This window comes from Pseudorca crassidens, chromosome 13 (assembly GCF_039906515.1).
Source record: "Pseudorca crassidens isolate mPseCra1 chromosome 13, mPseCra1.hap1, whole genome shotgun sequence".
Classification (NCBI taxonomy): Eukaryota; Metazoa; Chordata; class Mammalia; order Artiodactyla; family Delphinidae; genus Pseudorca; species Pseudorca crassidens.
In genome coordinates, this window is record NC_090308.1 from 73495462 (window position 1) to 73522115 (window position 26654).

Sequence of the window (26654 nt, forward strand, 5' to 3'; positions counted from 1 at the left end):
CAGTCTGGCTGCTTTGTAGCAAATGGAATACAGAAGGGCAAGAATGGAAATAGCAAGACAAACCAGACAGCCCTTATGATGTTCTAGGCAAGAGATGATGTGATGGTGATGGTAAAAATTAAGACAAGTAACCAATTTGAGATACTTTAGGGTAGAAGAAACAAAGATTATTGATGGATAAAATAATATGGAGTTTTGAGTTTCTTGCTTGAGCCAATTGGCTAGATGGTATTAACATTTATTGAAATGAGGAAACCGGGAGAGGAACAAGTTTGTTTTTTGATGGATTGCTTATTATTGTTGTTGTTGTTTTTCTTTGTGGATGGAGGGAGAGCAGTAATGAAGAAGTCCATTTTGTTTTCTTGCAAAACACTCACTATCAATAAAACTTAGCTCTTCAATAAGTTATTGGATATATGATTCTGGATCTCAGGTGAAAGGTTAAAGCAACAGATAAATATTTGGAAGTAATCAGCATAGAGATATCACTGAAAACTGAGGTTGCCCAAATTATATTACTTATTGGGAAAATAGAGCAAAAGCTAATCGTCTGTAGAAAAAGTAGAAGCCAACCAATGAGACTGAGAAACAGTAGCCAGTCAGATCAAGGAGAAGTGGTGTTAAAGGAAACCTTCTTTGGAAGTAAGAACCATAACTCTCATACAGACATGAAATAAATATGTGTCAAAACTTTATCTCATTAATTAAGGGAACCAGACAGATGTCACAACCAATTCAAAGGAGAAGTCAAAGAATCACAAGCTTATATGGATTAAAGAAATAATAAATTTATAAATGGACCCCCAAACTGGGTTTATTGGTAGGAAGGGGAGAGGGTAAGAATTATTTCCCTCACCAGATACAATTTATTTTCATGTCTGTAGACAAGAATTATTTCCATTGCTTTCAGTTATCTATAATTCCCAGTTGTAAAACAGATCAAAGGCAAGGCTCAGAATCCCCATACAATCAGACAATCCCTCTAGGCTGCAGCATGGCATTAAAAAGATATCCGGTGATCTCTTTCCTTATTCCAAAATCAAATTATTCCTTATGTGGATAACCAAGAGAATATGGTGTTCTGGAATCCAAGAAAAAAATTATTTCAATGTAAAGTGAGTGGTGATCTGTGTTGAATACTAAGAAACACAGGGAAATGAGGACAGAGAAGTATCCTTTTGATTTGATAACATGGAAGTCATGAAACAACAATTTTAGAGTTGAATGGAGATGAAAACCAGACCACTGGAAAGTGAATGAAAAATCGCGAAGTCAAGAATGGAAATTTAAACGAAGTCTTGAGAGGTTGGGTTTTTTGTTATTATTGTTTGTTTGTTGATCCTACTAAGGAAAACATTAAAATGTGATGGAATCTGGAAGCAGACTTCTGATGAAAGAAATTTTTTGCTTTTTTTGATTTTACAGAAAGATCTTGGATTATGTTTGAATTTCTGAATGCTTTAAGAACATGCAAGAAAGAGGGAGAAACTGCTAAAGTAGGAGAGAGAGGAAAATAAATATATATACAAAGTGCCTATGAAAGCAAAATTTTTAAGAGCCTGTGTATAAGTAGAAGGGTATATACAACAGGAAGAAAGACAAGGATAATACAAAATGGATAGTATCTGGAACTCCGCCCCCCCCACCAACTATGTAATCGGGAGTTCTGAGATTCTTTTTCAATATTCTACCCAATTACCAAGTTTCCTTAGAGCCAGTTCTTCCATTAGCTGGACGTTCCATTCCTACAACCCTCTCTCCATGTCTGAGGCCCTGCATTTTATCTGCCTTTCCATTTCTAGCTGTCAAGATGGCAATCAAATTCTCGGTCTAGAGCCATCTACAAATTGGCAGCCCTATGCCTGCTTAAATGAACATCAAATCTCCTAGATTCACTTTAAACTTATGACTCATGGTGATCATTTCCTGTTTGTTCTTGACCTCTTGAAGGATATCCCACGTTCGAATTTTTCTTGGCCCCAAAGTCTTCAAGACTCCATGCCTTGAATCACTGGCCTCTGATGCTGCTCCTGTGTTGATGTCTTTGTTGGGTGAGCATCCTTTTTCCTAACGGTCACAACTGATTCTCTCCTGGAATTTCTTTACTAAATCATAATGACAAGAAGCTTAAATGCAAAGAATTGAGAAGACTTTATATTCTAACTAAATTATAGAGATTTAGGAACAGTATAATCAAGTTACAGAATACAATCCAAAGGTATCTTTCTTATTTAGAAAATTTACACAGAAAAAAAAGCCTTATGTTTTATGATATCCCACTAACATGGTCTTAGAGAGATTACGTATATCTGATGTAATCAGGTTAGACTGGGTATATGAGAGAGAACCTTGCTAGGCATTTCTAGATATTTTCAAATTTTGAAATAATTTGTAGCAAATTTTTTCCTCCTGTCTCTGAAGACAGTGGTCCTAATAATTTTTAGAAGCAGTCAGTATAAATGATACAGTAAAGTATCTTGTCAAATCATCAAAAGTAGCCAATTTTTGATAAACTTTTCAACCCAAAAGAAATATATATATCCTATGATTACCATGGACTTAAACATATCCAGCTTCTTAAAATTCTTAATAAAATTGTCAATGTCTATGCATAAATTTTAAAAATCACAATTCTAGTTGTTCGGTTTGAACTAGATAATATAAACAACTGGGGATATATTTTATGTATTTCTAAATCCTCACTTATACAAGTCACTATATTCTGTACAGAAGAAAAGAGATCATTGGTTAATCTGGCGACTTAGCTCAGTGAAGTTCTTTAAAAGACCTTCTTATGTATTTTATCCTTCCAAAGGTTATTTACCTTTCGCCGTGGCACCAATAAGCCAGTGTTAGTATAAAGTTTGTATTAAGGCTATATTATAAGATTAATATTATTATTCCCAGAACTGGTTTAAATAAAAAGAACATTTGAAGTCAGATCTTAAGTCATATAGAACTAGACTTGAACACCACCACCTCGGTGAAGATCTCAGGCCATAGGGTATCTCTGACCTTCATCTTTATGTTTGAAATAAAGATAAGAAGCCATTCCCCATAGGATGAGGGGATTAAATATTTATAAATAGCCCAGTGACTGGCATACACTAGATGGTGGACAAATGTTGGTTCCTTCCCTGCCATTCAAATTGAGAAAACAGATGCAAAGAAGATGCAATCAAGTACTCAGCATCTCACAAACAATTAACTAAATAAAAAACATCTAGATCAATATCCTTTGTTTTCACTTACAATATCTACCGATTAATCACTGGAACGTGAAAAGTCCAGTCAACCAGTGTGTTACTGTTTCTAAATATTAGCACAGTTAGTTACACACAACAATAACAGCTCCTTGTTAAGAAGCTCAGCCCACCCTTAGCCCCAGTTAGCGCTCCAAAAATAGAAACTATCTGGTGACCAGACATTGATTGATGTTTGTCCACAGCCAGTGGTGAAAACTGAACAGTCTGTGATGGTGGGTCAGTAGCGCCATCTATGTTTGAGAAGAATAACATATGTTTCTTGGTGCTCCTTTTCAATATAAAGACTGGTTGTTTGGTAATAGAGAAAGGAAACAGAGCTACAGTCTACTGCTCAGGTTCTGAGCCATCCAGCTTCTGCAGAGGCCCTGACTGACTTTTTAATTTCAATTTTCTAAGTGAGTGGTTTAGGTTAGAGATATGAACAGTTAGACTAGGCAGGTAGATCAAGTTGCCGAAAGGACTTAACAGCATGCTGAATTAACTTTTTATGAATAAAGAATAAAAATCTTTGGACATTGGCTGGTATAGACAGATATTCATGCTCTGCCTAAAATACTAGTAAATCATGCTTACATAAAAACTAAGTATTTCTAAATGTTTTCATCTTATATTAACAGAGAAAAGAGCTTTAATGTCCACTATCTTTTGAGCCTCACAATAACAAGGTGTAAGTAAAAACACCCATTGATATACTTCCTACTTTGTGCAAAGACAAAACTACTTATAATTATACTTATTTTAAGTTAAAATAGAGCAAAAATACTAAGATGCCTCTCCAGTTATGGAAGTAATTAATTCATATTATTTGTTATTTTAAATTACATTATATTTATCATTTTCTTCCAGGAAAAGAAGTAATTTTTAGGCTTCTCTGAAAATTATGTCAATTTGCCCTCCATAACTCAACTCAGTTTTTCTTCAAAAAGGCTTATTTTTCAGAACATATATAAAATCACTGAAATTTTAACTTAGATAAATTTATCTCATTTGATCATTTTCAAGCATTAATTTTTAGTATGAACACAATAATAAATAGTGTTCACATTAAATATAATTATATCCTAGTTTTTAATACACTGACATCTCAGAGAGTAACACTTATTCCACTAAATTTAAGAATGAAATAATGTCTGAGAATCCATCATTAGCCAATTGCGGAGGAGAGAGGAAAGAAATCACCTCCAGGAGGTGGGGTTTTACATCCAATCTCCCTGCTTTATAACTTCCTGCCATTAGCACAAATCATAGGTCATTTGACCTTTCCTTCGGCATGTGGTAAAATCTGAAGTCTTCCCAATGTTATATCAGTAGAACTGCAATATATTTAATTTGCTGGAATTTAAAGGAAGGAAAAAAATTATGATCATTTTAAAAATTCTAGCAAAGGGGGCTTCCCTGGTGGCGCAGTGGTTGAGAGTCCGCTTGCCGATACAAGGGACAAGGGTTCATGCCCCGGTCCGGGAAGATCCCACATGCCGCAGAGCAGCTGGGCCCGTGAGCCATGGCCGCTGAGCCTGCGTGTCCGGAGCCTGTGCTCCACAACGGGAGAGGCCACAACAGTGAGGCCTGCGTATCACAAAAAAAAAAAAAAAAAAAAAATTCTAGCAAAGATTTTTGTGTTCCTTTAAACAACACATGGATCTTCCACGACAAAATCTTCTTTAGGTTTCAAGTGGAATAATAGCTTTGTGGGGTTTTTTTTTTTTTTCACTAGTACATTTAAATAGAAAAGGTGGGAGGCTGAAGAACGGTGGGGTGAAGAGACTAGCAATTATTAAGCTTCTACTATTTTTCCAGGTACTTTACACATAGTATCTCATTTAATCCTCCCAGCAGGCTTTTAAGAAAGTATTACCATTTCCATTTTAGAGGTGAAGAAACAGGGTCCAGAAGGGTTAAGTACCTTACTGAAGGCTAATACAGTTAGTAAATGGCAGACTCAAGATCCGCCTTCCAGTTTCCCCAATTTAAATATGTTCATTCCATGACCCTACACAGCATACCGATTAAAGCAAAAATTAATATTAAAACATCTACACTAATTTTAAAAGCCAGGCACAAAAATTTTCATTATGTATCATTCTTTTAATAAAGGGTTCAAATAATAGTAAAAACTAATCTGTGGTGTTAGAAGTTAAAACAGTGACTTTCCTTGGGGGGTAGAGATTAGAAGGGGGTACAATGGGATCTTCTGAGGTATAGATAATATTTTGTTTTGTATTCTGTGTGCTAATTATGCATAAGTGTTTGTTTTGTGAAAATTCACCAAGTTGTACACTCATGCTTTCTGTGCTTTCTCTTTGTGTATATATAGTACTTCAAAAAAATTTTTAAATACTCATTTTTCAGTTGGATGAGATATCTATTCCATGATATGTAGGCTTGAATTGATTCCAACACAATGCTTCTCTTTAGTTTATACAAAGTCCAAACATCTTGGATTTGAAGAGCTAGGCAGAATATCTTTCCAAAATGATTTTCATCTGAGACATCTGTATTTCTGTTTCTGATCCCATCAAATCCTTGGAGGTCAGAGGTAAATACTTAAAAATAAAAATATGAACACTTCATATGCCACCAGCCACTTCAAAGGTGACTCAGATCAAGAATTGGCTCCTGTCTTGAAGATGATGTATTTTTTTCTTGTGCTATATCAGGCTGCTTGGCCCAACCATACCTAGAAAATACACTGCAGTACTGACTTTTATTTTTATATTTAATATAAACGCTATAACAAAAAGAAAGCATTTGAAATAAATTTAACTCAAGAAATCTCCCTATTCATTACTTACTTCTGGATTGATTGGTTCTATAACCTAAAGTCTTTGTGTAGGTAGCAGTTTTCTTAAAAGAGACTATTTATAACCTCAGTATTGAAAGGAAATTGGAAGGAAGGAAGGAAAGAAGGAAGGAAGGAAGGAAGGAAGGAAGGGAGGGAGGATGGATAAGGGAGGGAGGGAGGGAAGAAGTTAGACATGAGTTCTGGTTTTAGAGATGAATTCTGAAATTTCCTGACATGTTATGGAATTTTTTTCTTTTGCCCATATTTTAGAGATGATACCTATAAAAATTACAAATTTACAAGTCAGAAAATACTGTGAAGTGTTCTACAAATATTTCAATAAGACAGTTTAAGAATGATTTTACACTTGATCTTATCCAAAATGACAAGAAGAGATGAGAATGATTTTTTAAAAGTAGGTAACATTACCAAATCTCACCAAAAATATTTCACTTGAATACTAATCAAGCCTTTATACTTTATTCCGGGCTACATGAAAGAGACAGGACAGAGAGGAACAAATTAAATGACACTTCTCACTCTGAACAATCAGAGCAAATCTGAAATGTAGGATATTTCACAAGACAACTGATTCACTCCATGCAACATTTCAGCATCATAAGTAAAGATATCACTGGAGAGTCAAATAGATTTAAGGGATATATCAACCAATGTGATGTGTGGCACTGGATAGGATCCTGATTTGCACAGACCACCTGTGAAGAACATTTGGGGGACCAACCAGGGAAATTTGAATATAGACTGGGTATTAGCTGGGACTGTCACTAATTTTGTGAAATGTGATACTATTTTATCATCTAAAAATATGGCCTTAATTTTATAAGATGCACAATTACATATTTAGAGGTGAAATGTCATGATAACTATAATTTACTTTAAAATATATTACATTACAAAATAAAAAGCTGTGAAACTATTTTTAATATTTATAAGACAGCTCATAGAGCTCAACTTACACTTACTTCAATGATACCAGATATTTTTTCAAAAAAATTATAGAAGTCATATTCTTTTAATAAAATTATGAAATCCATTCACATTATTTACAGAATTAGCTTAAAATGCGGTTGGTTCCCAAATTGACCCCTGTATACAGAGGGCAAGGAGAGCCTGAAGAAAGAGGCAGACTTCCAGATGGGTAGGTGGCAGGTTTAATAAGCAAGAAAACTTACTTATGATCCTTGTTTTTGCAGCCATAAAATAAGTAGATCTCGCCGAACCCCCCAGACAGAATCTCAAAGTTTATATAGAGGCTTTAACTGGGTTCAGCCACGTATACTGTCCAGCTGGTCTCAGCAACACAGGGCTCTCTCAAGGCTGTGCCCTTGAAGAAGGCTCTCACTGTGGAAACTCTGGGCAGAATGTATATTGCAAGGACAAAGGAGGGGTGCGGAGCCTCCCATCAGCCGGGCCCAACTTGAGGATCAACCGGCAGTCACGTCCTCTCCATGACCTCCTCCAACATACACTAACACAAAAATGAGCTTCTACTTTACAATTATACTTTTTAGTTTCAGAAAGAAGATAACCTCAGGTATCGCCTACCTTAATTGCCCTCTTATTTACCAGATATTTCTTAGAAGTACCTCTGACTGTTTGAAAAGCCAGTATCTCTGTCAAAGGATAAAAGCACTACACCTAGGATTCAAAATGAGTTTCAAGAGAGTAGTTCAAAGTTTCTGGGTAGCAGGCATAATCATGTCATTTATAGAGTGCCTATTACACGGCAGTCGCTATGTTTTGCATTTCACATCATTTTGTAGCACTCTTAACAATACTAAGAGGCAGTAACTGCCATCATAATCTTACCTGTGGCGGGAACTCAGGAACAGGAAACTGAAGCTTGTAAGTGGTTGAAAACTAAAACACGAAATTCCATTTGTTCAACTCCAAAGTTGATACTTTCATTCTGTCTTCTTGCCTACAGAATATAAACATATTTAGAATAGGCATACAAGCTTTAGAAGCTTGGAAGTGAAAAACTAGTTATTTAAATATACAAAACCCAAGATTTTCCTTTAAAAATTTACATTTAACTCACCATATTTTTAAGTGCTTATAGTTAAGTATTACCATAAAGTCTGAATCGTTGTCTAGACCAAGTTGAAATGTTACATAAAAAATAAATCAAATACATTTACTATATCATATTTTTACTTTAAATTAACTCGTTTTCTTTGCTTCCTTTTTTTTTTTTTTTTGGCCTGGTTATATCTGCAAATTTATTTACAATCTCAGATCATTGTGAGAAAGAGTTAATTACAGTAATCACCACCACAACATTGAAACTAAGGCTTCTCAAGGTCTTCATCAGGGGTGGTCTAGTGAACTCTATCCACAGCCATCCTTTGACTCAATTATTCTATTTGATATTATTCTAAGAGCCAAGGGAAAAACTTGTTTTGCAGAGGTTTTTTGTTTTGTTTTCAGTTTCCAATGTTTATGCTATACCTATAAATTGAGTCAAATTTGCATGTATTATCCTATAAGATAACCATTTTATTTTGTTAATTGAGTAAGTCAATTATAGAATAATATGTATGCCATCACCACTTCTGTTTTAAGGGGAAAAACACGGTTTAAAATGCTTTTGACTTGTTTGTATACACATAGAGAAATGGTGGAAAATACACTTAAATCCTTGCTTCTCAAATGTGGTCCTCAGATCAGCAGCATCTTGGGATTATTTTAGAAAGGAAAAATCTCTACACTGGATCTGTTCAATATGAATCTTCATTTTAACAAAGTTCCCAAAGTGATTTATATGCCCATTAATGTTAGCAAGGACTGTTCTGAACAATTAATATTTGTTATAACCAAAAGATGGAATTAAAATAGGAAGGAGAAATTATTGAATTTTTCTGTATACCTTTCTGTATTCTTCAATAGTTTATGACACATAAATATTACTCTTATAATTAAAAAATAAAATAGAAAAATTTTGGAATATATGCATACATCAGACTACACAGGCTGCCATAACAAAATACCATAGATTGGGTGGTTAAAACAACAAAAAATTATTTCTGACAGTTCTGGAGTATAGGATGACCAAGATTAAGGTCCTGGCAAGGTAGCTTTCATTCTGAGGTCTCTTCTCTTGAACTGTAGGCAGCAGCCATTTCACCATATGCTCACATGACCTCTTTTTCGTGAGCTCCTAGAAACTGAATGAGTTCTCTGGTGTCTCTCCTTAAAAGGGCACTAATCCCATCAGATCGGGACCCCACCCTCATGACTTCATCTGACTGTAATTACCCTCCAAAGACCTATCTCCAAATACCATCATATTGGTGGTTAGGGCTTTAACATACAAATTTGAGGGGAACAGACAAAAGCATTCAGTCTGTAACAATGCATACATACATACTATCCCAAATTATCATCTAAGAATAATTATGAAGCAATTCTTCTGAATATCTGTTTTGGGGAAGTGGAATTTTATTCATTTAAAACTGAGCAAGAAGACTACAAATTTATCTGCTCTATTTCATAGAAAAGTGTCCCCTAAGTTGTTTTTTTCACGTTTTAACTTCATTAGACTTAATGTTCCATTAATTTAGTACTGCTCCCCTAGGAAGAGTATGAAAGTCCTTTTTGTCTGCTCAGATGTTCAGAATCACCCGTGAAGTAGGAGCTTCTTTATAAACTATGCCATATGTAAATGAAATGGCCCTTCAGGCATTGCCTGCTGTTATCACGGAACATGGATCCAAAACTGTTCACCACATGCTGGCATAGAAGGTGTTTAAGGTAGGCAGTCTTACGAATGTCTGAAAGACTAACCAGAGAAATCTCAGAGCTACTCTACCGGAGCTCATAATAAAGACAGTGATGTACACAGGAGATTAAATTAAATGATCCAACAACTCTGCAAAATATATATTCTTGTTCACATATCATTTTCATAAACTGTTTCTGAAAACCTGTCAGTTTTGATTCTTTTTAAAAAATTGCAAAAAACTCTAAATACATACAGGAACATCATTAACCTTTTAAAGAGTATATATGTAAAACCTAAACTAAAATCATACTGATGAGAGATTGAACACTTTTCCCCTAAGACTGAGAAGAAGGCAAGGATGTCCTCTTTCACCACATCTATCCAGCATCATACTGGAAGTTCTTGCTAGTGCAATTAGATAAGAAAAAGAAATTAAGTATGCAAACTAGAAAGGAAGAAAAGACAGAGTTTTGATAAAGGGTGGATTCTGCTCAAAAGCTTTGAAATACCTAGTGACTTCAGCAACATTAAGTTTTACCACTTACAAGATAATCTATAGGATAATCAATGGGAATTTCATTTGCAAAACTCATTCACTGCCTTTCTCTAGATTTTCTTTCATAGCACTGTGGACACAGGATGATTTCTTTTCGGAACAATAACAAAAGACTTATCCCATCTCAGGGTTTGACTGTAATGTGTGATTTTGCTATTCAACATAAAAACGGGAAGATGTAGAGTATGGTAAGTAAGAAATAAACTTTGGTGTCAGGCTCTCCTGGGTTTGATAACCAGGTCTACCTCTCACCAGCTAAGTGACCTTGGGCAAATGGTTTGACTTCTCTAAACCTCAGTTTTCTCACATGTAAAGTGTGTGTTGGGAGGAATATATCAAAAATTTAAATGAATTTAGCATATAACAAATACTCTATACACAAAGTAGTTATTATAATTACCATTATTTCTATCATCCTACTTCCTTAACTCTCATGTTTTTTCTCATTTCAACATTTCTCTAATCTGGATGTATCTATAGATAAAAAGAAACTTGTCAATGGGATTAAAGGGGAGATGCAACATATAAATAATTAATATTCTCTACACTTGTATGATTTTTTTTAAAGCCATATGTTAAAAGTCATCTGTTCACTCAATTTAAACCACGTTCGAGTTATTTGCATTAGCAGTGCCTCACACAGTTGAGTTTTACTTTAAATTCAGACCCCTAATAACAGCTCTTCAAAAATTACGTGATTCATCCTTGAACTAAAACATGATACCTGCAAGTTACCAGCCAGTGCAATGAAAGGCAATAGAAATCACCATAGTTTTATCAGTAGTCTTAAGCTTTCCTGTATATTAGAATCCCTTAGACTTTTTTTTCCTTAAGTACCAAGGCTGCAGATTCTGCCTCAGACCAACTAAATCAGATTTGTGGAGGGGTGTGGAGAAGACTAAACATTTGAAGGTTTTTAAAAGTACCCCTAGGTGCTTTTAATAAGCAGCCAAGTTTGGAAACTACTAATTGGCAGAGGACTTTTCAAAGTTAGAAGAGGTTGCTAAGACTTCTGGCTGAATTTCAAGATAAACTGCTTAACTTCCAGCAATAGGCATTCAATGTAAGTATAATATTTCACTTATGATGATTGAAAATCAGCAAAACCCAGGGGTATAAAGATGGAGGTTTCCTGGTTTTCTTTTAAAATTCTCTGTATCTGAAATTTACTCTCAAGAACCCATTTTTATCAGTAGCAAAAAATGTTAAATTAACTAATTAATAACACCTAGATACTTCGAGGTAGATTCAGTTCCATCCAATGGTTTGAAAAACCAGCTCAGTGTTATTTTCTCAACCGTCTTGCTGATCACAGGCACCACAGAAACTTTCTCTCCTTCCTCTAGTCCTGGCCCTACTGGTTGTTTTCAAACAGAGGGAAGGAGGGGGAAGAGCCCCTTTAAAAACTGAGCATGCGTTCACTGTGAGGAGATCATAGGTGATTTTGGTGTCCTTTCCCAAGTCTACTGCAGGTCCAGCTCCTGGAACTTTTGTAATCTATTTTCTCAGTGAGGGTGATATTTAATGCTGGTCCTACCAGGTGGCACATTGGGTACTGCGTGGGCGTCCATCTTCCTCTGTACTGCTTCTTGGTATGAGTAATTTCCAGAAGCCCAGCTGCACTCTGCATCAGGTAGACCCTAGCTGGGGGTCCATACCTCAGGTTTCTCAAAGGGTCAATATTCCCTTCACTGAGTCATTGAATTTGCTCCCTGGGATGATTAATTTTATGTGTCAATTGGTTAAGCTATGGTACCCAGTTGTTAAGTCAAACCCCAGTCTAGATGTTGCTGTGAAAGTATTTCTAAGATGTGATTATCATTTAAATCAGACTTTGAGCAAAGCAGATGCAAATCAGACTTTGAGCAAAACAAACGTATGCTTATCATGGGGAAAAAAGACGGAGGGATAAATTGGGAGACTGGGATTGACATATACACACTACTATATATAAAACAGATAACTAATAAGAACCTACTGTATACAGCACAGGGAACTCTACTCAGTACTCTGTAATGACCTATTTGGGAACATAATCTAAAAAAGAGTGGATATATGCATATGTATAACTGGTACACTTTGCTGTACAGTAGAAACTAACACAACATTGTAAATCAACTGTACTCCAATAAAAATTAATTTAAAAAAAAAAAGACTGCAACATAGATTCCCCCACCTGAGTTTCCAGCTTGCAGATTTTGAACTCAAGACTGCAACATCAACTCTGACTTGAACTTCCAGCCTGCTGGCCTGCAGCACAGATTTTAGACTCATCAGCCCCCATAATCGCATGAGCCAATTTCTTAAAATAAATCTGTGTGTGTGTGTGTGTGTGTGTGTGTGTGTGTGTGTGTGTGTGAGATCTTCTATTGGTTCTGTCTCTCTGGAGAACGCTGACCAATATTTTCATCAACCCACTCATATATTTTGTGTTCTACCACTTATACCTGTAGGAATGAAATATTTTAACATTTCTGATCTCTATGCCAGGCAGGGTGCTTGCTTGCTTTCTCTTCCACTGACCGCCCTTTCATTAGGCCATCCTGTTACTTCTCTTGCTTTCTTCAAGCCCTTGTAGGGTGGAACTCAACTTTTTTCAAGCCCTCATAGGGTGGAACTCAGGCTTTCATATATTGGAACTCTAGGCAAAGTAGGGTATGGTACACATCCACACTCTGAATTCCGCCAAAAAATAATTTATGGGAAAAATCTAATTGTTCTTCTCTGCCCCAGTTGTTCTTCTCTACTTCTTCTGTTACTTTGAGTAACAGAAACCGTCATTCTCTTCACTTCAGTTTGTTTACCATTCCCTGACCCCTCAGCCTCCTCCAAAAGGCAAAAAGCTGAATGGATATAGGTAGGATGACCAACTGTCCCAGCTTGCCCAGGACTTTCCCAATATTAGTACTGAAATCCCAATCCTAGGCAAACTGGACAGGGCAGAAGGCAGAGGGGATCAGACCAACCTATCAGATTTTCTCACTTTAAAATTACTTTGAAATCTTCTCCATCCATCATACAGTAGGCTTTTAATCTCAGGAGTCAAGAATCTTTTAGATTTGAATTCTTGAAGAATCTCCCATCAAATGGAAACTTCATTTCTCCAATCTGAATGGTGGGAGGGGTTGCTGCAGAAGAGCTTACATACTATATGATATCTCAAAGTAGTAGTCCGTCACAAATCAATTCTTCATATATTAATCTAAGAGTATACTTTGATAATCTTCCAAATAACTTATTAATCCTCTAAAATAATGAATCTGGCATGGACTGTGAAAGAAGACACAGGCTATGGCACTAGCAAAGTGGCTTTTTGAAAATGAATAAATGTATATTAGTGCCGGTTTATAATAAAGTTGTGCTTATATTTAATATAAAGATTCTACATTGAAGATATATCTTAAAACCAATAATGTCTTAAAAGCGAAGAAATTCATTATTATTGTTAATGATTTAGTAAAAGCAATGTGGAAATGGCACCATCAGTCCACAGAGCTCCTCAGTCACATCCAGGACACGAACAAACAGACCAAACAAGAACAGAAGAATGAGAATCCAGATAAACATGCGTGACTTTTCAGCTGTCACTGAGTACGTAAGGCCACAAGCTCAGAGAAGTTAGCTAGAAACGCAGTAGCAGATCTTGTAGATGTAGGAAGGCCACTCAGAGTCAGGAGGTATGAGAAGCATTGGTTTCAGAAATATTGTGTATATTATGAAACCAGCTGTAATTCTAAAGGTAAAGTCTGCCCTTAATTTATGGAGAGGCAGGAAGGCCAAAACACAGGAATAGAAGTGAAAGGGCATATGGGCTGACACCTTGCTAATATATCCCTGCTCTGAATAGACTTTTCAAGGTCCAAATGAGAGAAAACTAGTGCAATGGAAATGTGCCACATAGCCAATATCAGTCTAAAGATCTACCATTATAATTGTATTATATGTACTCATTCAAGCGTTTATTACACTTTCACTAAATTAAATAAGCACTGTTCTGATTTATACACAGTTTATGTTCTATGCAATATCTGAGAATTGTTAGAAAAACAAATTATCTTTTTTATTGCAATGTACTTTTCAAAAACTTCACTGTTTGTGCTACTTTGGCTAAGGTTTTATTATGAAATAGATTGATCAGGGGTAAGTACTTCAGAATAAATATCAAGATGTAATATAAGGAATGCTTTATTTGCTAATAATTAATGTTTGCCATTTTAGACAAAGCAAATACTAATATGTATGAGCCAAAAGATATAAACAAAGTCCACAGAAGAAATGACAGGGAAATACAACGCGTAACTTGGACTTAGTTCAGATGGCACTTTCATCTTACTGATTCATAAAATTAAAGAAAACTGAACTAGTACCTAGTACCTCAGAAGGTCTCGAGAGAGAAAATTTCATCTTAATTCCTTCTCCAACAGCACTCAGTTCACACGGAAGTTGCCCAATAAAATATGTGCTTATTTGATTTGTTTGTTTATTTATTCTACCTGGGGGAAGCATTGCACCATACTACTACTAAACCATGCACCTTATTACACCTCTGATAAAATGTGAATGCTTATGCTTCAAATTATACTTATATCCTTTCAATTATATAGGATCAGAATGGACTAAAATCCCATAATTTTCATCCTAATAAAGGTTTTTCTTTTCCCTGTTGTCATCTAATTTAGATCCTCAATCCACATGATACAAAACTTGCAGTTACTATGTTAGGACTTCTCTCCTGTGTCACTTAGCCTCACAAAATTTCTCAAGTAAATTATAATGAACAATTAAAGCCATGTTTTAAAATTACAGCTTAAACTGATTTGAAAAGTGACACCAAATGTCAGCATACAACACGGCTGAACATATAAAGACTGAGGAAGTAGGATACTTCACAAACAGGCAATAAAAATTCCTTAAAATGTTAGGAGATTTTTGTACAATTAGATCCATAATGTCAGAAAGAATTTTGTCCTCGTCCTCATATAGTATGTGTTGAGAGACATTTACTTCTCTGAAAAAAATAAGAATATATTCTCCCATTTTCTCAAAAGACAAATTAGAGAAAACCTAAAGTCTGTCTACATCAATTGCTTTCTCAAATGTATTATCAAACCTTTATTGGGTTGAACACTAAACTTGTGACCTTAAAGTCCTTAAACTAACTATATATCCAAGGTGGAATTATGGAGTCAACAAGGCTGCCCTGGATATCATTTTGGGAAACTTAAATATTTACCACTTAAAATGACAGCTCTTCTTGTGCTCCAGTATAACAGATCAGAATACCAGCAAGTCAAGTTGCTGACTACTCGCATTAACTTTTGTAGCTATAACATTCTCCTGAATTTTACCTAATTGCATGTAGTAAAGTCCTGAGAAAAAAGGTATTCACATTTTCAAAACTGTTTCTCTCATTTACACAACACCCACATGGTAGCAACGAGTTGCTAAATCTTTCACAGAATGCTACCTGACGTTCTTTAAAATACCTAGCAGCACTGGACATTCATTTTGGTTAACCATTATAGTCATTTTTTACATTTTTGTATCCTTTTACAAAGAGGGAGAAATATGGCCCTATGTAAACCTAATGCCAAAAAAAATGTAAGCTAGTGCTCATTAAAATACCCAGTCTTTGCCAAAGCTAAATTCTGCCTCAGAATTGGGAGGGCAACGCCCATTCACAATGCCTTTGATGCCACAGCAAATTGTTTCAACCATCTTCATGCTATTTAAAGTATGAAAAAAATACAGACAATCATCTGGAATGCATTACCTTGAAAGTGCTTGACATCCTGGCCATGCCAAAATGAATATGATTGCAGCTCTTGTGGTACAAAACACTTTTACCTCATTATAGTCTCCAGACAACTTCTGTTATAATCCCATTTTCACTTACTATTGCTCTCAAAATTCTCCATTGAGAAACTTTCATACTACAAACACAGACTTAAATTTACCTTTTATATTTTTTAAACATGGGGGAAAAAACTCCCCCCCCACACCAAAAAAAAAGTCCTTAAAAATGTCAGAGATTAGATATAAGATCTGAAGATTCCAGACTACCACAGTCATTTCAATGATAAGAATCACACCTACAGTGCACAAGGAGAAGCGAAAATAAAATAAATTCTGAGTTACTCAGTGTTAATGTTTAATTACCATCTGATCTGTTAGAATGAAATTTGAGATTAAGGTGTGAAAGAAAGGTATTTTAATTGTATACAAATGATCTATGCGCTCCTTCTACCATATTACTTGCCACAAATAATGAAGTTGATTTTCTTGCCAGAGTAAACTAATGGTATTCAAAACTGATTGAGCTATGACTCAATAATAAGGTTAAAAGATTTCCTATTCATAGAAAAATGTACTACTTTTCCCCCACTCTACAATTATGCTGTCTTCTTCTTCCAGGTAACAAATCTCCCTATATCCTACTAGATAATCCAAACTCCTCACTGTGACCTGCAGTGTCTGACCCTGCCCTGGCTCTGGCGTGTCTGCTCTCACCGCCCTGCTGTCCTTTCTATGCCTTCACTCATGCTGTGCATCTGCCCAAATTACCCTTCCTCTGCTCTACACCTCCTCCAACTGCCTGTGAGCACAAACTCATCTTACAGACTTAACTACAGCATTACCACCCCCTTTCAAGTCTTCCCTGGTTCTCCATACACTTTGAGGAGGATTGACCACTTTTTCATCTGGGCCCTTTAGCATTACACCTGTAACACTTTACTGCACATATCCATTTACAAATTCTATCCATCAGCAAGCCCCAGCAGTCCTACTTCTGACACCTGTCTTAAATTACCCACCTCTTTTCATCTCCTTTACCACCATTCAGCTCAACCCATGGCATCACCTCTGGTCTTGTTGATCACAATATTCTCCTAACTCGCCTCTTACTTTCCACCCTGCACCTTCTACTCTTTTCCAACCCATACTCCATGCAGCCTCTAGAGTGATCTTTTCAAAATGTCTTCGGATCAGCAACCTGCTTTAAGTCTTTGAACATGTTCCTGTTGCTGTAAGAAGCAAACCTAAAGTCCCCATGGCCTGCAAGGACCTGCTTCCTTGCAGCCGAGGATCTGGCTCCTCCTGTCTCTCCAGCCTCAGCTCAGATCACGCCTGACCCCAAAGCCTCATCATTCTCCAGCAGTACTGGAATCATTCTGCTCTTCAAAGACTCGGAAGTCCCCCGTGTTCATCTCTAACTTCTCCTAGCTCACACAGTGCATTCCCACTGTCAATCCTCAGGTCTCTGCTTGATATCACCCGTAGAAGAGCCCCTCATCACTCTGTGTAAAGTGGTCCCTCCCTCAATTACCCTAGATCGCATTACCCCATGTTTCCGTATATACTGAATACTCTGTGCTCATCTGTTTACTTGCTCACTCTCTGCCTTCATTCCTAGAACATATAGGTTTCGTGCGGGTAACACTTTTGTCTGATTGGATATACCATGGCCTGTCTCAGCTCCCTGTCTGACCCATGGCAGATGCTCAGTAAATGGGTTTAATTAATTAACTAATGACTTAGGTTTTTCTCCCTGTTACACTATAAACTCTTTGAAAGCAAGCATCATGCCTTATTTGTCTTTGTGATCCAGAATCTAGAAAAGTGTTTGGCATAAGATAAATTGTCCATAAATGACTGTGGAATAAATAAACGAAAGAATATATTTTACACCTTGGTTGGCATCTTTAGAGACACAAAATGTATAAATCGAACCCTCGAACAGCATCTGGACCTTTGAAGGTATTCAATAAATGTTTGTTAAGTGAAAGAATGAACAGCATATGCACATAGATAACTCACTCCTCTTGCTGCTCTGGTACCTGAAAACATCCACCATAAACCAGGACATTAAAATTCCTTGTCTAAGGAACAAATTAAAATGTGTCAGGACTTAAAGTTTTAGTTTTGTGCTGATAGTGAGAATCTCTCATTCAAGGCCAATGTCTTTCAGGTGTTCCCATTTTCTCTTCCCAATTAGAGCAAAATCTGAAAACATCTGGAACTTTATACAACTATGCTCTGTGATTTCAGAAAATGTTAGTCAAAAAAAGTCTGGCCTTGAAAGCACTTTTAAAGTAAAACAGACTAATTTGGTAAGCACTGTTGCTGAAGAGTGCATGTTCTTTAATGATAAAAACCTCTAAATTGTTTCAGTTGTCATTCAGAACAATGAAAAGAATCTCTTTGAACCAAGCTATTGATAACAAGTTCATAGTTTGAAAGTGAAGTTTGCGGCTTGGAGGGGTGTGAAAGCAGGAAAAAGCATTCTTTATAGTTTTTTTTTTTTGAAGTAAAACATGTGTTTGGATTAAAAGCAATCATCCTTTCGTGCTTATATTTTGGCAAGGAACCTTATGTAGCAATCACAAGATTAAGACCATAAGTGATAGACTTAATAAAAGATCAGTCCATAAAAAAAAAAAGTCTGCAATTAAAATCTAATATTTTCCTATTAACCTTGATCCTACCTGGAAAACACACTTTTTCTGTGCTCATTTCACAGGAAAAACAGCCATTCATTTTCTTTTCTTTAGATTCTGCTTTCAAATGACTGCATATACCTTAACTATGGGGTTAAGGGAACTATGTATCATAACAAATAATAGTCTACACAAGATACATTTGAACAAAATAATGTTTTAAAAATATAAAACTTCTATGTGGTACATATATACAATGGAATATTACTCAGCCATAAGAAAGAATGAAATAATGCTATTTGCAGCAACATGGTTAGACCTAGAGATTATCATACTAAGTGAAGTAAGTCAGACAGAGAAAGACAAATAGCATATGCTATCACTTATATGTGGAATCTAAAAAATTTTTAAATGATACAAATGAACTTATTTACAAAACAAAAACTGACTCACAGACTTCAAAAGCAAACTTATGGTTACCAAAGGGGAAATGTCATGAAGAGAGACAAATTAGGAGCTTGGGATTAACATATACACACTACTATATATAAAATAGATAATCCACAAGGACCTACACAGGGAACTCTACTCAATATTCTGTCGTAACCTATATGGGAAAGGAATCTGAAAAAGAATGGATATATGTATATGTGTAACTGAATCACTTTGCTGTACACCTTAAACTAACACAACATTGTAAACCAACTATAGTCCAATATAAAATAAAATTTAAAACAAAACAAAACAAAAAAATATATGAAACTTCTAAGAAGTCAGAGAAGACTACCAAGATGTTGTTTTAATGAAACTTCAGAAATTCCAGAGATGATTAATATTTCAGTGTTGCATATTCTGAGTCTTCATTTGCATCCTGTAACTGTACTGCTCTTTCCACTACAGCCGCCATATTTTGAATTCCTAATATGAACCAGGCACTTGACATCTGTTATCACTAATCTTTATTCCAGACAGTCAAGCTAGACATTGTTTCCCTTTTGTCGATGAGAGAAGTGAGGCATGGGGAAATCTGACCACTTGCCAGGCAGGATTTAGTACCCTCAGAATCTCTACAGAGAGTCTCCAAGCCCCCCGACAGGGACAGGCTCTCTCTGTGAGTGGTTCTCAGACCAGCAAGAGAATTCTTACTGAAGACCTTGTTAGAAATGCAAATTCTCAGCCCTCCCAGTGGAACCTTCTGAATTAGGAATGCTGGGGTTGGGAGGTGGAAGTCAGTCATCTGTGTTTTCAGAAGGCTTTCAAGTGATTTTGCTGCAAGCTCAAGGTTAAAATGACTGCTCTAGTTGAAATCATTTGCTTTGAAATGTAACTTCAAGGCAAGCTCCTGGCTCCTTTTCAGGTGAGGACTGCTTCTCCTAAGCCCTATGTGTAGCAGAGCCCTAGCACCTCCACTCTCTGGTCTGTTGATCTCAATGCCACACTCCCTGCCTCTTGATCTGTTCTGCATCTCTTCCCCTTATTCTTTGCCTGAATCTCTTTTTCCTTGTGATTTTCTCCTCTGAGATCGACTTTGCAACTCCTGGATCTGCCGTTGAGACATCCCAATCCTGAGATCACTCAACTACTCCCCTTGGTCTTTTTCTTACAGAAGAGTTCCCACTCTGGGAAGTGACCATTAGAAGGCTACAGAGGGCCTGCAAAGTTCACCAGAGAACAACAAAACAACCCTTTCCGTCAAAGGCCGCTCTGCCATGGCAGACCCAGCCTGGCTATATGTACAGCTTGCTGACTTCCACTGTTATCTTCCTGGGGCCTCAATAGCTGGCTTTGGCCGGAAATTGTTAAACTCAATGTCAGGTTGGGCCCGGGTTCAAAAATACAACACAAATATCATGGCTTATCCAGATATTTTAATCTGGCATTTAACATCTCATGTAAAGTTAACATCAGCTATGTAAATATGTGTACTCTTTAGACAGAGTTACAAAAATCATGAATAATCTCAAGATTACATCAGCTCTGTAACCAGAAACAGAGGACATTTCAAGATAAATATCAATGGAGGAAAATGCAAAGTTTTAGATTGTAATCCAACACCAAAATGGCCAAAGGGCAAAGGAGTACGATTATCCATCAAATCACATACTTAGGCACTCAACAGAAAAAAAAAGCAGTAAATTGACAGATGATTGATCAGTTGGATATTTCTCCAATTAGTTATATTACTTTCTGAAGGCCATAATAATTGTTGGAATACTATGCAAAATAGGCTGATTATCAGAAAAAAATTTTATGTAATAGTTCCCTAATTTATAAAAAAAAAATTTAAGAAAAATAACTAATCATAGAAATCTGAAAAAACAAATCCTTATTGATCTTTCTAGTTTCACAGGATTCGTGTGCTCAAATATTCAATGGAAGGCTATGACAAAGTAAGGCTGTTCGTATATTCCAATTGTATGACCCAAGTTAGAAATACAGAATGTGACTAAACCAGATTGACCTCCCGTGACTGCCATGGGAAGAAAAATTATTAATGACAAAAATCCTAAGTCAAGGAATCTTTATTGATTACATCACAATTTCGTAGGAATGGGGAAGAGATGAATGGATGTTCACCACCCCTCATAACTGTATTAGAAAAGAAAGCAAAGGCATAATCCACCATGTACCCCACATTACTTTTTTCTTGCAAAACTACATTAAAACTCTTGGACCGACCATCAACAGATGAATGGATAAAGAAGATGTGATATACACACACATACACACACACAATGGAATACTACTCAGCCATAAAAAACAATGAAATTTTTCCATTTGCAGCAACATGGATGGACCTACAGGTTATTATGTTAAGTAAAATAAGCCAAAGACAAATATTGTATGTTATCACTTATATGTGGAATCTAAAAAATAAAACAAATGAATATCACAGAACAGAAACAGATTCACAGATATAGAGAACAAACTCTTGGTTACCAGAGAGAAGAGGGAAGGAGGGAGGGGCATGAGGTTAAGGTGTTAAAAGGTACAAGCTACTAAGTATAAAATAAACAAGCTACAATATATATTGTACAGCACAATGAATATATATAGCCAATATTTTAAAATAACTTTAAAAGAATATAATCTTTAAAAATATTGAATCACAATGTTGCATACCTGAAACTAATATAATCTTGTAAATCAGCTATATTTCAATTAAAAAATAAAAACAATAGGACCCAAATTTTAAGATGTACTCTTATAAATGTACGAAGTCTCTGATTCACTTCAGAGTAAGAACAATGGTACCCTGCCATGGCCTCGTTTTGCCATACTTTTTGTCAGCATATGATGAAATCTTTTTGAGGCAGTAAAAATACTCCTGGAAACTTCCAAATATTTCTGCAATATTTCATGAAATATCAATACTAGATCCTGGATGTCGAGGCTAACTCTGGGTCATCAATTCATAAACAAATACCCATCCCGCCAATTAATTAGTACCAAGAATAATACTGATGCCTAGTTTTTAATATAATCCCTAGAGAAAACAGTGATGGAATTCATAAAAATGGTTCATTGCCAAGTACTGACACAGCAAAAGAGCATTTAAAAAGAAGCCATCAAATTTTATTTTCAATATGAACCACAGAGTTTGTTAAGGAAATTTCAACTTCCAAAAAATTTTTTAAAGGAAGTTGCTCTGCTTTTTACTTCCAAATATGTACAGCTGCTTAGCTCTTGGCAAAATATTGATAAATGAAAATGTGTGTCAGAATTTTAGGAGAAAAAAAGTCTAGCCATAACATTTAGTGAAATGAATTATCAGTTTTCTATTGCTGAAAAAATCATTTTAATAAAGTATTTTTTAAAAGTGTTGCACAACCAAGATGCTATTGATCTCTATTTATATGACATAATTATCATAACTAATCAAATAAAATAGGCATAACATGAAATGTGTTTAATAGTTTGATGCCATCCAAAGGACTGGCAAATTGAACACTGTGTTTAAATTATTTATCTAGATAAGAGAGAACTACTACCAGATTAATGACTTCACAAAAATTAAGTTTCTTGTTACTTATATGATTATTTGCTTCTTTGCTTCTGTTTTATTGTATGTTGTGTTGTTAGGGAAATATTTGTAGCTCTATCCTCCAACTGTCCAAACGTAATCTTCTTATGACACTGAGACACACTAAAATTAACCCAAAAGAGAACACCACTGTCATTTTTATTATTTAATACAACCCATTTACAGGCTATTTGAGAACGTGTGACTTTAGCAAGTTATCAAGATGTTTGGAGAAAGAGCATGTCGTATTTTTTTGGAAGTAATAAAGTGGAGAATAATTATGAGTTACACTTCAGCTATCAATTTTTGCTTCTGAAAAAAAAATTGTTTCAAATCTGTTAAATAACTCATGTTCCTTAGCAGCTAATAAAACAAATAGAATGTAAGCTCCATGAGCACAGAGGTCATTGTCTGTTTTTTCACTGATACATTCCAAACACTGAGAAAAGTGCTTGTTACATAATAGGTACTCAATAAATATTTGTTAAACAAGTAAGCAAATCATGCCAAAGTATCTAAATGTATTTCTCGAACAAATTCTGACCCTATTGATTCCAGGAAACAATAGCTTTGACTTAAGATTTTCAACAATTTGTCACATTATTTTGTTACCTTAATAAACATAATGTAGAATATCACCATGCTCACTTATAGAGGTTATGTTGTCAAAGTAAATACTATCATATCTCAAAACATTTTCCCTTTCAATATTTCCAAAGTTCTGTGAAGAAGCAAGGTCTTTAATTGTAAGAAAAATCATTTTTGTTCCCAGCCTATACTCATCTATGTCAGACATACATGAACTAAGAGACTTTTAAGCCTCAAACCCTGAGGAGAGGGGTCCTTAGTCACAAGACGGGAATCTGCCTAAAATAAGAGCAAACATTTCAAGTCAGCCTTTTAGGTTATTAGGATTGAGAACAGGAACCTCTGTTCGAGGCGGGGCAGGCCAATACTGGAAATGATAAATTTCAAATTTGAGAGTAAATACAGATCTTGGAGATCATCTACCCCAAAGTTTCATTGTACAGATAGGAAAAATTAAAGTCCAAGAAGATAAATTAATTGCCTAATGTCATATATTTAACAGTGAAACTAAATTTGAACTCCATTTTTACTTCATCCATACAAAGAAACATGGAAATGGAAAAATGTAATTTTTATAATCTCCATCTTGGAAAGCATTATTGAAGCCTGAGAGAATCAACTATTGCAACAACACCAGATTTTGAACAGACACTACACTCCACAAATGGAAACGGTGATAACTGCCCATACTTACCCAATAGCGGCCCAGATACACTTGACAGTATCAGCTCTGTATTATTTTCCATATCTCATCATCTATAAATGCCTCCATGTACCCCCCACCTCTGCCATCCCCACCTTACTTCTCTTCTTCTCTTATACTATTTCACATGTTGTGGGAAGCTTATTTTTGCTATAACAACAGAAACCCAGCTCAGTGCAAGAATAGCAGCCCATATTTCTGCTACAGACCTGGAATCTGCCAACTGGCTGGCTTCACAAGCTGCCGGAGAAGGGAGATTGAAGCCATGTGTCAAGACATCTCCTCCAGAAACAGCTCAAATATAAGCCCTGCTGTTAACAGGAAGACTGGCTCAGAAACACAGAATCGGCAGTATCACGTGCAACCATAAAACAAGGCAATGGTCAAGGGTGAGTTTAAGAGTAATGTACTTGGGCAAACAGTTGTTTAAAATGAGTAATCGGTCCTCCCTAGAAGACTTCAGAGGGATGATATCACACCGATACCCACTAAAATTAACAAAATAAGTCCAAGTAATTCCGTTTGTGTCATCCCTCGAAGATTTCATTGCCCAGAGAACACTGACACAAGTGAGATCTGAGTGCATTATCTGCTCCCCTTCCAGATCTTTTCAGTGATTTGTCATTACTTTAGAAACGCAGACCACACACAATGTTAGTTCTTCCTACACCACCCCAGAAATGCCCAAAGGAAGAACTTGAGCATTGTCCTTAAGATCTGGACTCAAAATACTTCACCCAAAATAGATGCCTATTCCTACTTGTAGAATGCTTTATGGGTGGTTGAAAGGTTGTGGTTCCCCATAAACTCAAGAAACTTTCTATTTTAAGAGTCATTACAGTTTGGTTTAAGAGCATTTTCATTTGATTTGAGACTGAAGAGATTCATGGGGAACTACTTGGTCTGTGTCAATCATGTAAAAGGGTTGAATTTTGCTTTTAGATACTTTGCATTAAGTTAACAAGTTAGAGTGACTTTCATCATAGGTTACTTTCACTTTTTAAAGCTATTTTTTCAAAAGGCCTGAATAGAACCTAAAAGCTATTTTGCAAAGCATTTTTGCTTCTAAATTCCAAATCTACATTTCTAGTTCCTTCATACACAGGACATCAAGTGTTATTTAAAGAGTAATTTTTATGTCCAAAAATTTTTTTTCCAGCATTTTAGAGACCTTTTAAAATATAGCTTTAAAAACTAGAGGTCACTTTTTTTACAAGATTAGATGAACTCAAACTTAGAGCAACCCTACAAATGCAAAAATTATAGGTAGTCTCCTAGGTTTGAAGAACAAAGTTCTTTCCTGCTAATACACTTTCAGTATTTTTAAACAATAAACAAATGGTTTTAATAGGATTTCCCCTCCACCACCAAAGTTGAAATTTAAAGGCATGCAATACTAATCCATAATTTTATTTAAATAGTTGTTTATTAAATTGCATATTTTTTTAATTTCAAAGGCAATACATGATAGTTGTAGTAAATTGGAAAATAAAAACAGGTGGAAGAAAATAAGAACCACTTATCTTGCCACACAGATAATCACTATTAACACTTTGTTTCATATTCTTCCAGTTTTTTATGAATATTTATGTATTTTTTAAAATTTAACTTTCATATTTTAACAAATAGTTTTCAAGATCTTAAATTCTGGAGTTTTCCCCATTATATATTAGAGAGACTTAAATACCACTTGGTTCTTCGGTTTTACACTCTATTGTTTCCCCTATCTTCTTTATTATTCAATCAAGTTTATATCTCTACTACTCTATTTAAAATATCCTTTCCCTAAACACTGTTATTATTTTACCTATTTCTCTTCTTACTTGATCTTTTCTGAAATGTTTCATAATCCTTTTCCTACTCTTTCTGAAATTGTGTAGACTTTTTGGCACCATCCCCTTTGTAAAACACCTTCTTTAATTTAGTGCCTTTTGCCATTTTTCACTGACCTGTTCTTACCACATTTTCTCAGTCTTTTTCACTAATTTCTCTCCCAATGTGGCCTTTTGATCTCAGTAGTCTTGGGGCAGTATCCTGGCCCCTCTTTTCAATATTTTCCTTCCTTTAATGGTCTCTTTCACTCCCATGCCTTGGAAAATATGCTGATATTATTTTTAGGAAAACTGCAAAAATACTGTGGGCTTAATATTTTATAGCTTTTTTAAATTTAATATTGTGATACTTTTCCTAAGTCATTTACTATTTAATATGTAAAGTCCAGATAAAATTCTATTATATGGAAATATATAATTATTATTTAATCTGTTATTAATGGACATTAATGAGGTTTGTTTTTTTTGTTTGTTTTTTTGTGTGTGTGTGTGAGATCTTCCCAGACCAGGGATCAAACCCATGTCCCCTGCATTGGCAGGCAGATTCTTAACCACTTCACCACCAGGGAAGTCCTTTCTTTTTTAGAAGTAATTAAAAAAAAGGCTTTTGTAACATGTTACCTCTGATACTTCTGCATTCTTTTTTTAAAATATTTATTCTAAACAATGCTGCTATGAACATCTTTATATAAACATCTCTGTATATGTTCTTAATTTAAT

At 35.5% G+C, this 26654-nt stretch overlaps 1 long non-coding RNA gene across 5 annotated transcripts in view; it reads right to left on the reverse strand.

The window, feature by feature from the left end:
- LOC137204797 (uncharacterized) overlaps positions 1-26654 on the reverse strand; it is a 420535-nt gene that overhangs the window by 175227 nt on the left and 218654 nt on the right. For 4 of the 5 annotated variants that reach the window (XR_010933841.1, XR_010933844.1, XR_010933840.1 and 1 more), the window contains one exon: positions 7879-7990. This is a non-coding gene — a long non-coding RNA (uncharacterized lncRNA). Of the gene's footprint in view, positions 1-7878; positions 7991-24311; positions 24447-26654 lie in introns of those variants that run through there. The other variant, XR_010933843.1, reaches the window with a different exon arrangement.